Below are 18979 nucleotides of genomic sequence, written 5' to 3' on the forward strand. Positions count from 1 at the left end.
TAAAATATATTCCAGAAGGGAAAGTAATGACATTAAGTCATGTGGAAATAACTTATAAAAGGTCGCCGAGTCTCTACAAATTTAATAGAAATATCAAATGTATGACTCCAACTTTCTCTAAAATTTGAGAGAACCACTGAATCAAAGTAGGTGGATTAGAATTTTTCCATTTAAATACAATAGCTCTTCTGGGCAACCATGTAGAAAAGGCTACAACCTGATATGTGGAAGTGGGAACTCGTCCCACCTCAGGAACTAAAATTCCAAGAAGAGCAGTCAATGGGTTAGGTTTTAAATTAATATCCAGTATAGCTGACAAAGGCTTAAAAATATCTAGCCAATAGCTCTCCAACATAGGGATGACCCAAACATATGAGTTAGAGAAGCCACTTCTGATTTATATCTATCACAAATAGGAGTAATGTTAGAAAAAATATGGGCCAATTTGTCTTTCAACAAATGAACTCGATGTACCATTTTAAACTGAATCAAAGAATGACAAGCACATATTAAAGAGGTAGTAACCAATCCAAAAATATTCTCCCATGATTCCTCTGACAGATGTATCTTAAATTCCTTTTCCCAGGCCCTTTTAATTTTGTCATTAGAATTTGATTACAATCTTAATAACTCATTATAAATGTTGCTGATTAAACCCTTATGAAAAGGATTCAAATGAAAAAATGTATAAACCAAATCCTGTTGGTATGATGTTGGAAAGTTGGCAGTAATGCATTCAGAAAATTTCTAATTTGAAAGTATCTAAATAAATGTGACTTAGGTATACTATATTTATTGGATAATTGTTCAAAAGACCTTAAGCTACCATCTCGAAACAAATCTGAAAAAGAAATTATTCCTTTAGGTTTCCAAAAAAAGAAGGCTTAATCAATTACAGACTGTTGAAAAAAAAATTAAGATAAATGGTACTGGATAAAATAACATTTTTCAAGCCAAAGAATTTCTGAAATTGAAACAAAATCCTTAATGTGTGTTTAAGTATTGGGTTGAAGGTACGTCTACAGATCTTAGAAAGTGTAAAAAGAAGGAGCTGCTCCCAATAAAGAGGCCACTGACCATCTCTGCACAGAATTCAATTTCCAATCTACCCAATAAGGGTGTTTAAATTTATCAGAATAGTAGATTCAGAAAATAATATAACAGATGTTAACTGCTTAATAATAGGTGGAATTTACTCAATTCTGTTGATTATATTTTTTAAATAGTATTTTAAAAGATTGTTTGTCCTTCAAAGCAAGCAACATAGATTTCATCTTGGGCTCCTTTGATACAAGCATGGAACTACTGGGGGTGGGGGGGGGGAAACGGCGTGGCCTGATGGCATAGGGTCGTCCCTCCCTGCAGATTTGAATAAAAATCCTTTATTAAGTGCCCTTTAAATATATGATTTGTAGTGTATGTTTTTAGAAGTAATTAAATATAAGAATTTAAAAAATGAGAATCCAAATAATGAAGAAGACAATTTTAAAACAATCGGTAAGCTTAGAAGATGTTTGGCCTACCTGGGAGCTGGAACCAGGTACATTGCGTATTCCTCCTCCTCACATTCAGTGATGGCAGCTGGCGACTCCGAAGGTAATGCTGGAGCCTGGGTTATGGAGCCCTAGTCAAGATGGTGCCCAATGTTCTGTTAAAGTTGAAGAATGTTCATGCAGGGACACTATTCCAAGTATCTTTCACGCCCGGGTGGGGTTGTGGGTGCTAGTGCTCGTTGATCCAGTGAGTCGGATCGGCAGAGGGGAGACCCCAATCCCGAGGTGGGAGGGTGGTAAAAAAGTTTGTTGTGGAGGAAGAAGATAAAAAACCTGGTGCAGCAAGAGAGGAGAGGTATCAAGAATCCAGCTCTGAAGAAGATTTAGTCAGTGAACAAGAAGAAATACAAGAGAAGGTTGTTTCTGACCAGGGTAGGCAGTTCTCAAAATATAAAAATTATTTTGAAGTACAGTTTCAGGCAATGTCACAACAGATTTTTTTGGGCTTTACATTTGTTAATAGTAAGCTTGCAAAAGTAATGGTTTAATAATGCTGTTGGATATGTTTTAAACTGAATTGGCAGGGGGAGGGGAACCAGACATAGGGAAATGGATAGGAAGGAGAACATAGGGGTAGCTCCGATAGTATGTGAAATTTCAAAGCCAGAGGGAGCAAAGAGGGATAGGAGAGTTTTAGAGAGGGTGTCAGGCAGCAAATTGGACAGAGCAGGATGGTATAGTTTCAAGGTATTGTATATGAATGGACGGAATATAAAGAATAGAATGGATGAGCTTGAGGTGCAAATGGACATTGCCTCCAATTCATATATGATGGATGGGATTGGGAAATTAATGTTCGAAAAGACAGAAAGTTAGGTAGAAGAGGCTCTATTGGTGAAGAATGAAATTCAGGCGCTGGAAAGGAAAGAAATTGAATCAGGTGGAGTAGAGTCGGTTTGGATAGAGTTGAGAAATAGCAAAGGCAAAAAAAACATAATGGGAGTCATATACAGACCTCCAAACAGTGACTCAGATGTGGGAATCAGTATAAATAAAGAATTAAGTATGGTATGTCAGAGTGGTAGTGATACAGTAGTTATGGGTGACTTCAAATTGCAAGTGGACTGGGAAAATCAAGAAGGTGTAGGAAAACTAGAGAGTGAGTTTATAGAATGTCTCTCAGATACATTCTTGGAGCAGCTTGAGATGGAACCGACCAGGGGGAAGTCAATTCTGGATTTAATACTGTGCAATGACATGGGACCTACATAAGGGACCATGAGGTAGGGATGTCATTAGGTAATAGTGACCATAGTAAGATTACTTTTAATCTGCAAATGGAAATGAAGAAGAAAAGGATGTCAGAAGGCTAAGAATGCCCCTGAAGAAGCAAAAGCGGCCCTTTAAATTGCCGTTCAGGTGGCAGTGATTAAAGCGCAACGCTGGCCACCTGAAAGACACAGCTGCCCAAGATGCAGCTTTGAGTGCCCTCCGGCTCCTGCCCAATGTCAGCTGTGATCAGCAGCCTAACCCTTTAACATCCACTTTCACCCAGCTGCATTCAGGTGGCTGGGGGAGCCACTGAGCTGAGATGATTATCCCTCATGGAGGAGGGTAACGTAGCTCGCCTCAAGAGCACCCCTTGCAATTTCGGAGTCACATGATGGAGTAGTGATCGGTAGGAGAATACCAGCCCTCTCCAGAAAAGAAGGAAATAAGTGAAGAAAAAGCAAAGTCCCAGACACACAAATCACAACAAATAAAAAATAAAGGTGTAGAAAAAATGACACCTAAGAAAGAAAAGCCAAAAACAACGGGAAGAAAAGAAGAAAGAAAGATGCTGGAAGAGAAAGGTGAAGGCCTTACCTGCACGAAAAAGCAGGGACCGCCATGGAAAGAGGAGCCCGCTCCCTGAGGTTAGTGGAGACCCCGCAGGGTCATGACCCACTAACCGCAGGACTGCAAAAATGGCACACGGAGCCAAACAGGGGTGCGCAACTGCGCATGTGCGAGGAATCACGCATGCATGATGCGCACGACAAGGACAACACCAACGGGAGGGGGGACCAGCTGTGAAGTGAAACTCCACAGCACGAACAGCTGAGAGATGCACGACAGCAGGGCTCCCAGCTGGAAGATAAAGAAAACAACGGGAACGGGAAGGGTGAGAAAGAAAAAAGGAAACTAGAGACACAACAGATAATCAACCCAGAAGAAGAGGACCAACATTAAGACACCATGGAAAAAAAAATCCAACAAACTGAGACAAGCAGCTTAACAAGAAAGGCAGAAGAGACACAGATACAAGAAAGAGAAATAGAAGACACAAACCCAAGAGGAGGAGGAGGAGGAGGAGGAGGAATGGACAGTACATAGATTAAAAATAGTTTCAAAAACATATGAAAGCATTAAAAGAATGGCTGACACTAGAATTTAGTGAAATGAAAATTACAGAAGAAAAAGTGAGTAGAATAGAACTGGTCATAGCAGATGTAGGGAAAAGATTAGAAAATGTGGAAGAACATGTAATGGTGGTAGAAATAGAAGCGAATGACTTAAAAAGAAAATTGGAAGAAAGTGAGAAAAAAGTTTAAGAAACACAGGAGTTGTTAGCTCAGAAGATGGATATAATGGAAAACTATAGTAGGCGAAACAATATAAAGATAGTGGGCCTTAAGGAAAATGAAGAAGGCAAAGATATGAAAGAATTTATGAAAGAATGGATCCCAAAAGTCCTGGGAATGCCAGAAATGCAGGAAGGAATGGAAATGGAAAGAGCACACAGAACATTAGCCCCGAAACCACAGTCACAACAAAAACAAAGATCCGTTTTAATAAAATTCCTGAGATACACAACAAGACAAAATATATTGGAGAAGGCAATGAATAAAATGAGAGAAGACAAAAAAAACCCAATGGAATACAAAGGTCAAAAATATTTTTTCTACCCAGACATAAGTTTTGACCTCCTGAAGATGAGGAAGGAGTTTAATGCAGCAAAATTGATCCTATGGAAGAAAGGCTATAAATTTATGTTAAGATATCTAGCGGTGCTTAAAATAGTTATCCCAGGGCAGTAAAACAGACTGTTCTCGGATCAGGAGAAAGCACGAGAATTTGCAGAATGTCTGCAAGACAGAAAGAGAGATGAAGAGATGTAACAAGAACAAAGAACGACGTCAAAATACATATAAAGAAGTAAAAATAATGTATAAGTAAGAACTAAAGGAGGGAAGAAAAGGCAAGTAAGGGAGAAGGGGAAAAAAGTGGAGGGGCTAAAAAAATTAATAATAAATAAATAAAAGAAAAAGAAAAAGAGAAGAAACGAGGGGGAGCTTTGTTGTAATGTAAAGATAAAAGTCTTTTCTGGAAAGGGTTGGGTGAGAGAGAATAACAGTCACTGCAAAATCAGTTGACACTTGTGAACGGGTTCACAGTCCGAATGGAGAGGGGAGTTGTAGTTGACTGGCAAGGGACAAGGGGCAACTCAGAGAGGGGGGGGGGACACTTGGGTTTAAGGGAATTTTAGATCTGGGAATGGTTGAAATATTTTATGTTTTAGAAGTGTTGTCATACAGTGCGTTCGAAAAAAGAAAACTGAGAAATGGAAATGGGGAAAAGGGGAAAGGTGGTGGTGAGGAAGTGGAAATGAGATGTAAACAAAGCATGAAATGACCATGTTGAACTATATGACTATAAATATTAATGGAATACATAACCAATTCAAAAGGAAGAGGCTATTAAATTTACTGAAAAAAGAAAAAATTGAGAAAGCATTTGTGCAGAAAACACATCTAACTGAAGTGGAACACAAGAAATTAAGGAGAGACTGGGTAGGGCACATAATGGCAGCATCATATAGCTCAAAAGCCAGAGGTGTAGCTATATTAATCAATAAAAATGTACCAATCAAAATAGAGGAGGAAATAATAGATCCAGCAGGGAGGTATGTAATGATAAAGTGTCAGATATATTCAGAATTTTGGAATTTGCTCAATATATATTCACCTAATGAAGAGGATCAAAAGTTTATGCAAGATATGAGGAGTGCAGTAGAACAGAGGGATCTGGAAATACAGATACATAATTCCCTGACATTGGTGTCACAGTTGTTACAGTGAAAATGAAGACATTAGTGAAGCCAAATTTGGAGTATTGTTTGGCACTTTGACCACCTAAATACAGGAAGGATATCAATAAAATTGAAAGGCCAAAGAAGAAATTTACAAGGATGTTGCCAAGAGTTGAAGAACTGTGTTACAGGGAAAGGTTTAAAGGGAACATTGGAGGAGCTTCTTCATGCAGAGAGTTGTAGGAGTGTAGAACAAGCCGCCAGCTGAATTGGTAAACATTGGCTTAATTTTGACATTGATGAAAAATGTGGACAGGTACATGGTTGGTCTGGGCACAGGCTAGAAGGGCCAAAGGGCCTATTTCTGTGCTGTCATGTTCTATATCTTTTTGAAGATTGTAGATATGCAGGGGAATATATTGATAGGAGGGGACTTTAACCTTAATTTGGATAAAACTGGACAAAAGACTAGCAGAAAGAACAAAGTAGCCAAATTTATGGTTAAATCAATGCAGGAAATGCAACTTTTTGATATATGGAGGAGACAACACCCAAAGGAGAAGGAATACTCATATTACAGGAGTAAACATAAAACATACTCAAGGATTGACGTGTTCTTGTTGTCAGCCCATATCCAAGGGAGAGTTAGGAAAATGGAATATAAAGCTAGATTGTTATCGGATCACTCGCCCCTGTTATTAGCAATAGAGCTGGAGAACATCCCACCAAGAATGTATAGATGGAGATTAAACTCCATGCTACTTAAAAGACAGGATTTTAGAGAATTAAATGAGCGTCAAATTAAAATGTACTTTGAAATAAATACAGAATCAGTGAAAGATAAATTTATATTATGGGCTGCAATGAAAGCCTTCATCAGAGGACAGATTATAAGTTATGTATCTAAGATGAAGAAGGACTACAGTCGGGAAATAGAACAGCTTGAAGGGAAATGGTAAGTACAGAAAAAAAACTAGCAACAAGGGAAGATACAACAAAAAGAAGAGAATTGGCGGACAAAAAAACTAAAATATGAAACATTACAAACATATAAGGTGGAGAAGAACATAATGAAGATAAAGCAGAAGTATTATGAGCTAGGAGAAAAAAATGCACAAAATACTAGCTTGGCAGCTTAAAACAGAACAAGCTAAAAGAACGATATTGACATCAAGGAAAAAGGACAAACAAATTACATATAACCCAACAGAGATCAATGAAAACTTCAAGGAATTCTACGAGCAATTATACCGAACTGAGAACGAAGGGAAAGAAGACAAAATAGATGAGTTTCTAGATAAATTAAACTACCGAAATTGCAAGAAGAGGAGCAAAACAAATTGATAAAACCATTTGAAATAGAGGAAATACAGGAGATATTAAAAAAGCTACCGAACAACAAAATGCTTGGAGAGGACTGACTCCCAATAGAATTCTACAAAACATTTAAAGACCTATTAATTCCTCATCTCCTGGAAGTAATGAACCAGATTGAAGAAACACAAAACGTGCCAGATTCATGTAAAACAGCAATAATTATAGTAATACCAAAGACGGGGAAAGATCCACTAACACCAGCATTGTATAGAGCAATATCTCTACTTAACTCAGATTATAAGATCTATTATAAAAACTATTAGCAAACAGATTGGCCGACTGTGTACCAAAAATAGCAAAACTAGATCAAACTGGATTCATTAAGAAAAGACGAACAACGGACAATATCTGTAAATTCATTAATTTAATCCATGCAGTATAAGGAAATAAGACGCCAACAGTGGCAGTTGCTTTAGATGCAGAGAAAGCCTTTGACAGGGTAGAATGGAATTATTTATTCAAAGTACTAGAGGTTCAACCTATCAGATAAATATATTAATTGGCGAAGGTGACAGTAAATGGATATATATCGAACTAATTTAAATTAAGCAGGTCAACTAGGCAGGGATGTCCACTATTTTCTTCACTGTTTGTTTTAGCTATAGAACCCTTGGCAGACTGATAAGAACAGAAAATAAAATAAAAGGGATAAAAATAAAAGAGAAGGAATATAAAATTAGTCTATTTGCAGATGACATCATAGTATACTTAACAGAACCAGAATTATCAATAAAAGAATTACATAAGAAATTGAAGGAATATGGAGAAATATCAGGGTACAAGATCAACGCAAATAAAAGTGATGCATTGCCAATGAATAATGCAGATTTCACAAAGTTTATGAAAGAATCACCATTTAAATGGCAAACACAAGCAATCCAATACCTAGGTATTAGACTAGATAATAATCTAGGTCATCCATACAAATTAAATTATCAGCCATCAATGAAGAAATTACATGATGACTTAGAACATTGGAAAGATTTACCACATTGGAAAGATTGGAAGGGTAAATTGCATTAAAATGAATATCTTTCCAAGGATACAATACCTATTTCAATCATTACCAATTCCTTTAACAGAAAAATTCAATGAGCTAAAGAAAATAATAAGGAAATTCTTAAGGAAAGGGGGGGAAATGAGGATAGTGCTAGATAAATGAACAGAATGGTACAAATACCAAACTTTAAGAATATATAGAGCAGCACAATTAAGATATCTATCAGATTTTTATCAAACAAGGGAAAAACCAGATTGAACCAGGTTAGATCTAGATAAAATAAGGGAGAAGGTACCAGAACATATATTTTATGTGGGATGAAAAACTGGTGTAACATAAAAGTTCAGCAGTACTGCACCATCTGCTCAACATTTGGAAGAAGATTGATGTAGAAAGGAAAAAAACTAATTACCAACTACCAAAATTATTATTGACACAAAATCAACTAATCCTTTTCACAATAGATAACCTTTCCTTTAGAGAATGGGAGAGAAAAGGGATCAAAAGAATAGAAAATTGTTTTTTGGGAAATAATTTATTATCCTTTGAACAAATGAAGTACAAATATGGTAGAACTCATGGTACAATGTTTGCATACCACCAACTGAAAACCAACTTAAAGGACAAATTGGGAAGCATGCTGAGGTTACCAGAGGAAGCATCTTTGAATATGTGATTACAGACACAATGATAATTAAAAGATTTATAACAAACATGTAGATCAAGCTGCAAGAGAAAGAGAACTATGAAATAAGCTGTAAACCCAAACAAAACTGGGAACAAGATCTAAACAAAGATAAAAAATGAAAAATGGGAAAAGCTATGCTCCGGAACTATGAGGCTATGCATGATACAATATAATTGGTTACACATGCCCCAAAAGTTAAATAGATGGGACCCAACAGTATCAGATAGATGTTTCCGCTGTAAGAGGAAATGGGAGCAACAGTACATGCGATTTGGGCATGTGAGAAAGTGGAAAAGTTTTGGGAAGATCTAAATCAAGTATTAAATAAAATCACAAAAAGCAACATACCAAAAAATCCAGAGATCTTTCTTCTAAGTAATATAAGAAGTAAAGAATTAGGCCTCAAATTGGATGAAGCACAAAAAAGATTTATTATGATAGCCTTAGCTGTAGCAAAAAAATGTATAATGTCAACCTGGAGATCAGAAGAGAGCCTGAGAGTACAGCAATGGTACATAGAAATGAATAAATGTATTCCACTGGAAAAAATAACATATAATTAAAAAAAATAAAGTCACAGTATTCAAACAAATTTGGGAACCATACATGGAACAGGCCCTCCATGGACCTCCACCCCCTAAAATTATAGAATGAGAAGAAGATGAAATGAACTGACCCAGTGTAAAGAAGATGACACAATTTTCTTGTTTATTTTCATTGTGTGATGACATTGTCTAATGGGTTTATTGTATTGTATATGTTGAACGTTTAATGGGTTTGGAGGGGGTGGGAAGGAGGGAGGGAAGGGAGGGGAGGAAAAGGGGAGAAAATGACACTGTGTATATTCAAGAGGGAAATGTTTGTGTGTATTTTGGTTAATATGGTTCATAGTGTGTAAATTTAAAAAAAATTAAAAAAAGAGCACCTCCTGCACATTCAGGTGGCCTCAAAACAGCCACATTTTGCCTAAACATGTGGCTTTACATGTGGGGCAATTGGCCACCTGAAAATGCCCAGAAACATAAGAACTACAGGTGAATAAGAGTGGTTATACAGCTATGAGGGAGGAGCTAGCCAAAATAAAATGCAAGGACATTCTAGCTGGGAGGACAACTGGGCAAAAATGGTAGGTATTTCTATACATTTTTCACAGGTTTCAGAATATATTCACTCCAAGGAGGAGGAAAAGCTCTAAGAACAGCAAATGGCAGCTGTGGTTGATAAAAGAAATCAAGTACAGTATCAGGTCCAAAAGAAATAATTAGAAGATGGCAAAGCAAAATCGGAAGTTAGAGGATTGGGAAGCCTTTAAAAAACAAGAGAGAGAAACTACGAAAATCATTTGGGAGGGGAAAATGAAGTATGAGAGTAAATTGGCAAGTAATATAAAATGGGATAGTGAAAGCTTCTTCAGTTCAGTTATGTAAAAAGGAAGAAATTGGTTAGGGCCAAAATTGGGCCCTTAAAAATGGAGAAAGATGAAATTATCAATGGGAACATGGAGATGGCTGAGGAATTTAACAAATACTATGCATCTGTTTTCACAAAGGAAGATATAGGTTATGATCAGATAAGGGGTAGGGGTCAAGCAGTATCTAGGGACTTGGTAAAATTACCTAAGGAAACAGAGAATCTGATGGATATCCAGATCCAGAAGTAGGTGGTTGTGAGCAAATTGTTAGAACTGAGGCATGATAAGTCCCATGGGCCTGATGGGCTGCATCCCAGGGTGCTTAGAGAGGTTGCTCGGAAATTGTGGAAGCACTGGTCGGCATTTTCCAAAGTTCTTTAGATTCGCGGGAAGTGCCTGCAGACTGGAGAGTGGCTGATATAGTACCACTTTTTAAGAAGGGATGGAGAGAGAAATCGGGAAATTATAGACCGGTCAGCCTGATGTTGGTGGTGGGGAAGATATTGGAATCCATCATTAAAGGAGAAATAGCAGAACACTTAGGAAGGAATAATAGTATCAGTGCTAGTCAGCATGGGTTCCTTAAAGGAAAATCTTGCTTGACTAATCTCCTGGAATTTTTCATGGACGTAACAAGGAGGGTAGACTCGGGAGAACCAGTGGATGTGGTGTACTTGGACTTCCAGAAAGCCTTTGATAAGGTCCCACACAGGAGGCTAGACAGGCCAATTGGCCTACTCCAGCACCTATTGTCTATGGTCTATTGTCAGATGTTGCAAAATATGCAAAAGTGGTGGATAAAGTTCAAGAAAAAGTTAAGAAGATGGAAAATAAGTTGGAAGATTGTGTTTGTGATATTGATCAATGTCAACAAAAAACTGGATACTTTTGATGATTCTTTTAAGCAAAGGAGGACTGAGAAGGCTGATTTATTGAGGAGGACAGAAAAGGATAATTTATTGAAAAAATTGATTCATTGGGGAATCAAAGCCGTAGGAATAATGTGAAGATTGTGGGTTTACTGGAAGATTTTGAAGGATCAGAACTAGTTACATTTTTTTAAAAATGGATACCGGATGTTTTCTGAGTGGAAATGTTTCTGAATGGTTTGGAATTGGACAGAGTGCATAGAGCTTTGACAAGGAAACTGTTGCCTAGCCAACCACCTCAATCTGTTTTGTTTAGGTGTCTGAGATATCAGGATAGAGAATTAATTTTAAGATATGCAGTCCAAAATGCAAGACAACATGGAGATCCTTTGATGGTTCAGAATAGAAGTATTTTTTATGTGGATCTCAGTCAAAATATTATTGAAAGACATAAAGAATTTAATTCAGCGAAAACTGTTCTTTGGCAAAAAAGGATATAAATTTGCTTTTAGATTCCCTGCTGTCTTAAAAGTCTTTTATGGGAATATGAGTCTCAATTTTTTTGATGATGATGGAAATGTATTGGTGTTTGCTAATTCTTTTCCAGATCTTAAGAAAGGTCAGTCTTCGTCTTGTTATGAGCCCAGAGGACCCCAAAACTCTACAGCAATAGATATTCACCAAAACAATGATTACTTAAACAGAAGTTGCTACGACCCAAGGACCTCGCTGCCACGTCGCAGCTTGCTTGGCCACGGCACACGAACCATGGGTGTAAAGGGTGGGGCCAGTACTGCGCACACTACACTACACCTAAAAGCTCCTTTGTGCAGGCCCGAGGACAGGTCCACGTCCTCCCCCTCAAAAGATGCACACAAACATGAAAATAGAATCAAACTTTTACTTATCACTATTCACTTGCTTCATTGAACTTAACCCCCTTCTAATTCTAAGTGCATGTGTATGTAATTTGTGTGTAAGTTCAGAAAAGTATTGCAACAGAAAATATGTAAAATTGACTTGCATAAATCATGGCTTAAATGGGAGAAAGACTTGGGAGTTGATTTTGATAAGGATCATTGGAAAAATATTTGCAGAGTTAGTATGATAAAATTTATAAATGCTTGATATAGCCTTGTAACTTATAATTTTATACATCAATTTTATTTAACTCTGTAGCATTTGAAAAGATATAATTTGAGTGTTTCTGATTTGTGTTTTTGTTGTAATGATCAGAAAGGTACATTTGTATATTTGTCTTGTGATAAGGATAGAATTTTTTTGGTAATGGGTAAGAGATTGTTTACAGATTATTTTGAAAATAACATTTTCTTTAGATCCAATATTTTTAAATTGGAGATATTAGTGAATTGAGTTTGTTTTATAAATTGGATATATTTCAATTTGCTTTTTTGAGATTAGCGTTAGCAGTGGCGAGGAAATGTATAGCTATTTCATGGAAAGTTCAAATAGACCTAAATTTAAAAAGATGGCATTTAGAATTAAGGTCATGTATTCCATTGGAGAAGATAATTTATAATTTAAGAGATAAATATTATGTATTTAAAAAAGATTTGGAGCCCATACTTGGATTATTTCATTTCAAAATTTAAAGATGGGGATTTGGGTGCAGCCGAGCCTCCTTAGTCCACATTATAGTCATATAACCATATACAGCACAGAACAGGCCAGTTTGGCCCTACTAGTCCATGCCGGAACAAATCCCCACCCTCCTAGTCCCACTGACCAGCACCTGGTCCATACCCCTCCAATCCTCTCCCCTCCATGTAATTATCCAGTCTTTCCTTAAATGTAAATAATGTCCCTGCTTTAACCACCTCCGCCGGAAGCTTATTCCACATCCCAACCACCCTTTGTGTGAAGAAATTTCCCCTCATGTTCCCCTTATAATTTTCCCCCTTCACTCTCAAACCATGGCCTCTGGTTTGAATATCCCCCACTCTTAATTGAAAAAGCCTATCCACGTTGACTCTCTCTGTCCCTTTTAAAATCTTGAACACCTCCATCAAATCCCCCCCCAATCTTCTACGCTCCAGAGAAAAAAGCCCCAGGCTGCTCAACCTTGCTCTGTAACTCAAACCCTGACATCATGTCACCATTCTCGTGAACCTTCTCTGCACTCTCTCTATTTTGTTTATATCTTTCCTATAATTTGGTGACCAAAACTGCACACAGTATTCCAAATTTGGTCTCACCAATGCTTTGTACAATTTCATCATAACATCCCAACTCTTGAATTCAATACTCCGATTTATGAAGGCCAACATTCCCCAAATGCCTTCTTCAACACTCTATCTACCTGAGTATCAACTTTGAGGGTACTATTTACCATAACTCCTAAATCCCTTTGTTGCTCTGCACTCCTCAATTGTTTACCATTCAATGTATATGACCTATTTAGATTTGCCTTTCCAAAATGCAACACTTCCATCAGCCATTTTTCAGCCCACTCCTCTTGCTTTCCTATATCTCTTTTTAAGCTACGGTAATCTTCCTCACTGACCACAATACCACCAATCTTTGTATCATCTGCAAACTTACTTATCCAATTCACCACCCCTTCCTCCTTAATATATATAACAAACAATAGTGGACCCTGAGGAACTCCACTAGTTACCGGCCTCCAATTTGACAAACAATTTTCTACCACTACTCTCTGACACCTCCCATCCAACCATTACTGAATCCATTTCACTACCTCTTTATTTTTACCTAATGCCTCCACCTTTTTTCCTAACCTCCTGTGGGGAACTTTGTCAAAAGCTTTACTAAAGTCTAAATAGCCAACATTCACAGTCTTCCCTTCATCAATCTTTTTTGTAACCCCCTTGATCTACCCCTGACAAAACCATGCTGACTACTACCTATTACTACTACCCTGTTCTTCCAAATATTTGTAAATGCCATCCCTGAGAACACTTTCCATCAACTTACCCACCACAGACATCAGACTCACAGGTCTATAATTTCCAGGCTTACATTTGGACCCTTTCTTAAACAGCGGAACAACATGTGCACCCTCCAATCCTCTGGCACTACCCCCGTGACCAGTGACATCCTAAATATCTCTGTTAATGGGCCCACTATCTGTACACTAGTCTCCCTGAGTGTCCTTGGGAATACTTTGTCTGGACCCGGAGATTTGTCCACCTTTATCTTTTATAACTCTGCCATCACTACCTCCTCAGTTATCCTTATATGATTCATGATCTCCCCACTATTTTTCTTTACTTCAACTGGCACAATATTTTTTTCTTAGTGAATACCGAGGAAAATAAATCATTTAAAATTTCCCCCATCTCCTCTGACTTTTCACATAGCCTACCCTCCCTATCTACAAGGGGTCCAATTCTATCCCTCACTAATCTTTTACTTTTAATGTACCTATAGAAACCCTTTGGATTTATTCTTACTCTGCTTGCCAAAGACTCTTCGTGCCTCTTTTTGACCTTTCTAATTTCTTTCTTAAGATTTTTTCTACACTCCTTGTAGTCCTCTTTCAATTTCTCAGCACCCTGCTGTTTATACCTCTTGTACACCTCCCTCTTTCTCCTAACCAAATTTCTAATATTCCTCAAAAACCAAGGCTCCCTATGACTTCCAGCCTTTCCTTTGATCCTCACTGGGACATATCTACTCTGTACTCTCAAAATTTCTTCTATGAATATTCTACATTTTTTATTTACATCCTTTCCTGAAAAAATCATGTCCCACTCAATACTCCCCAAATCCATTCTTATTCCTTGTGAGTTATGAATTAAGTGAATTATGTTTAGTATTCTCCTCTTTTCTTATTTCCTTTTATTCTTTTTTTCCTTTTTTTTGGTAGTTAGTGGATTTTGGGGAAGATTGGAAGGAGGGCATAGTTTTAGGTTGGTAGAAGGGGTTGGGTTTTTCTGGTAGTTTCTTTAGTTTTTTCTACATATATATATAAACTATGTTTGAATATGACATTCTTTTATTGTCTGTAATCATGGTTGTTTTTTATAAATAATATATTTTAAAAAAGCATGGAACTACTGGTAAATTAATAATTCTAAAAATAAGAGTTGGGGTGGGGCATCACGAATGATTAACCATGGTAGTTTGTTGCAATGCAAATAGTGTGTCAACTTCATGTTGCTGGGTCTTCAGAGAAATTCTGATATGGCACTAGATATAGAGATGTGCATAGTGGCCTCAATAAGGGCAACCATCCTGCAAGGAACCTCAGAATGTCACAACTTTAGTTTCCAGATGCTGGTGCAAATGTTGAGATCTTCTATTTTTACATTGGCTCAGTTGGCACAAGATGCATTCAAATTAGTGCCTGAGATTGGTGAATTTGTTTTCAAATGACCTTGCTACTGTTACAGAGTTCTGTGTTGTGTATTGGCCTATGTGTTGTGTGGTTTTATGTTAAAAAGTGACAGTTTGCCTTAGAGAGTCAAGATGAAGGTGGACTGCTGAGAGAGTGGGAGACGGACTGAGCATGTGCAGAAAATGATATAAAAATTTAAGTTTGAAGGTGAATTTTTGTTAATAAAGTAATTGTTCATCTTTACCCTTGTGTGATATGCCTTCTTTGTGGTCGCTGGTTTGATCTTGTAACACTACCAACTAAACTACCTCCCTGAACAGAAGACCTTCTGCTCAGCAGATATAGGGTACCTTCTGGTGAAATGCAGACCCTTCTACCTGCCCAGGGAATTTTTGGCCACACTGATTGCTGCAGCCTATGTTCCACCTTTGAAAAATGAGGGTGAAGCTTTATGGTGCCATCTGTGAAGCCCAGACTTCCCATCCTGATGGTGCTATGATTGTTGCTGGTGAATTCAATTATGCCAACCTGAAAATGACCTTACCATGGTTTCAACAGTATGTGAACTTTGCGACCAGAGGAGAGAACACCCAGGTTCAGATGTACACTAACATCCCTGATGCATACAATGCTGCACCTCACCCCCCACCTTGGCTACTTGAATCACATATAAGTCCTTCAAACCCTGGCGTACAGACCACTGGCAAAGCAAACTAAAGAAACTAGATCAGTTCACAGGGAGATCAGGACATGGCTGAGGGGGGCCACAGCAGCACTGCAAGACTGTTTTGAGACCACAGACTGGAGTTATTTCAGGGAAGCAACAAGCTACAACAGCCATGTAAGCATAGAGGAGTACACGAGGACAGTGACTGGCTACCTCAGAAAGTGCTTTGAGGAGGTCACTGAGATCAAATGCTTCACAACCAGGGCTAACCAGAAATCATGGTTGGATGTAGAGGTCCGGGCCTTCTCAGAGCTCAAGAAAATGTGAAGGATGGCACTAAGATCAGCCAGGGCTGAACTCTCCTGTGCAATCCAGAAGGAAAAGTGAGAGTCCATACCAAATATCCAGACAGCAGGGCGACATCGGCATCAAGATGTGCATGTGGCAAAGGATCAAGACTATAACAGATCACAAGTCAACTTTGTGAATTAAGGACAATGATAACTCCCTTCTGGAATTTCTGAAAACCTTCTATGCACAGTTTGATGAGAAGAACAGGATGATGCCAAAGAAAGTTCCATGGCCCCCTGATGAACAGGCTCCCTGCATAGCCGTGGCCGAGATGAGAAGAACCCTATCTAAGGTGAACTCACACAAGGCCAGTACTATCAGAGGACTGGACAACATACCTGGTCAAGTACTGCACAGACCAATTGATGGAAGTATTCACGGACATATTCAATATCTCACCGCATCAGTCCATTGTTCCAACAGGGTATGCAAGAGGACAACAATAACAAGCCTCTGTAGCAAGTGTGTCACAGTGTGAAATGATCAGATACGGTTGATTTGAAGTTCAGTAAAAGTAATTTACTCAAACAGTCACCTGCAGCTTTTGAAAACTCCGTGGGTTCCAAATGACGTAATCGCATTGTGATATCATGGCATCTCTCAGAACCCCCCGAGCTGGTTCGATTAAGCCTCCAGTGGCTGCAACATGCCTTTCCCCCCCCCCCCACCCCCCAGAACCGGTGAGAGGAGCTAAACCTCTGGTGCCATTACCATCCACTGCTCTTGGATGGTTGTCCACACCTTCATATCGGGGGTTGTGGCAAGGGTTGATCAACATGAAGATAAGCAGGCTTTAGTCGGTCAATCATAAATGTCTCTGGATGACCCACAAATGTCCAGTACACATTGCACAATTGTCTCGTAGCACTCTGAAGGGCCCCTCATATGGCACAAACACAAACTCACAGTCCCGGAGTTCCTTTGGGATGAAGGGTGTCATTGTTGACATGGGAACTGGGGCCAATTTTCCAAACCTCTCCCACTCTCTGCCTAAGACTTCAGTTGGTGGCACTTCCTGTCCATGTGCTGCGGGCACGAACTCCCCAGGTACAAAAAACCAACTCAGCTGATGAGGAGTTGAGATCCTCTCTTCCTTGGGTGCCATTCTTATTCCCAGGAGGATCCAGGGCAGCTCATCCACCCAATCAGGTCCCTGGAGGTGGAAGTGGGCTAACAATGTCATCATGTACATGGTTGAATCTGCCCTGCAGTGGCTGGAAAGGCTGAAGCGGGCCTTCGCATGCCTTTGCACTTTTGCAGATTGGCCACCCATGCACTACTTTGCCCAGTACGTGACCTGTTATTTGAGTTCATGCCATACAAACTTGTTACTATCAGGCGGACCATCGCTTGAATGGAGGGGTGGGACAGTCCATGAATGGCATCGAAAATGTAATGTCTCCATGCAGCAGGGACGACAGGGCGAGGCTGACCTGTGGAAATGTTGCACAGGAGAATGGTACCTTTTGGCCCAAAGAATACACCCTTGAGTTGCAGGCTCATAACAGCAGTTCTATAAGCTGGGAGTTTGTCATCCTGGTGCTGAGCTTTGGTGAGTACCATGTGGTCAGCACCCAGGGAGAGAGAACATATTGCTTGAATGAAGGAGTGCGCCTGGGCATCAGCCACCACATTACTCTTACCGGAGATATGTTTAATCCTGGTTGAAAACTTGGATATGTAAGATAGGTGGCAGTGCTGGCAGGCTGACCAGAGAACTTATGCCTTCACGAAGACAAACGTTAGCTGTTTGTGGTCAGTAAAAAATGTGAAGTCCCTGCCTTCCAAAAAATAGTGTAAGTGTCTGACCACAATGTACAGTGCCAGCAGTTCCCTATCAGATGTGCTGTATTTCATTTCCGAAGGGCAGAGGTTCTGACTGAAAAAATGCTAGAGGCTTCCTTTATCCATTAGTGAACTGTTCCAAGACCCCACCTACGGCCACGTCAGACACGTCTATCATAAAGGCATTTGGTGCATCCATTTATGGATGGACAAGCAATGTTGCCTTTGCTAGGGCATCTTTGATCACGAGAATGTTACCGTCATCTTCTTTGTCCACTCGAGTTCTTTGTCACTGCTGGATGAGGTCAAAGAGGGGTTTCATAATGTGAACTGCAGAGGGTAGAAGTGGTGATAAAAATTGAACATCCCCACAAATTCCTGGAGTCCTTTGATGGTATTGATCCTCAAGAATTTTAGGACAGCTTCCTCCTTGGAACAACACCCCGGCTGCAGATCTGATGTCCCAAGAACTCAATAGAGGACTGGCCGAATTTGCACTTGGCAGGGTTCACAGTGGCCTCAAACTTCTGTAGGCAGCGGCAGAGTAAACACAGATGCTGCAGGTGATCTTTATGGGAATGACTGGTGACAAGAATATTGTCCAAATATATGGAAAGGAAGTCCATGCCCTACCCCACTGTGTCTTTCAGTCACTGGAACATTTGTGCAGCATTTTTGAGCCCAAAAGGGATTCCCAAAAATTTCAAAGAGGCTGAATGGTCTTGGGCAGATCCTCCGGGTTTACAGGTATTTGGTGGTACCCGCACACCAAGTCAATTTTAGAAAATATCCTGGCCCCATGAAGAATAGCTGTAAAGTCCTGTATATGTCTGCATTATTGAGACACCTGTAATCCCTGCAAGGTCTCCAGCCTCCCATGGCTTTGGCACCATATGTAGCAGGGAAGCCAACGGGCTATCAGACTTGCATATGATTCCAAGTTCC

The 18979-nt window shown here is 39.2% G+C and overlaps 1 long non-coding RNA gene across 4 annotated transcripts in view; it reads right to left on the reverse strand.

The window, feature by feature from the left end:
• LOC138746912 (uncharacterized) overlaps positions 1 to 16778 on the reverse strand; it is a 60503-nt gene extending 43725 nt beyond the window's left edge. For all 4 annotated transcript variants that reach the window (XR_011347181.1, XR_011347180.1, XR_011347179.1 and 1 more), the window contains exon 1: positions 16588 to 16778. This is a non-coding gene — a long non-coding RNA (uncharacterized lncRNA). The remainder of the gene's footprint in view (positions 1 to 16587) is intronic.
• Between the last annotated feature and the right edge of the window lie 2201 nt (positions 16779 to 18979).

This window comes from Narcine bancroftii, chromosome 12, assembly GCF_036971445.1.
Source record: "Narcine bancroftii isolate sNarBan1 chromosome 12, sNarBan1.hap1, whole genome shotgun sequence".
Classification (NCBI taxonomy): domain Eukaryota; kingdom Metazoa; phylum Chordata; class Chondrichthyes; order Torpediniformes; family Narcinidae; genus Narcine; species Narcine bancroftii.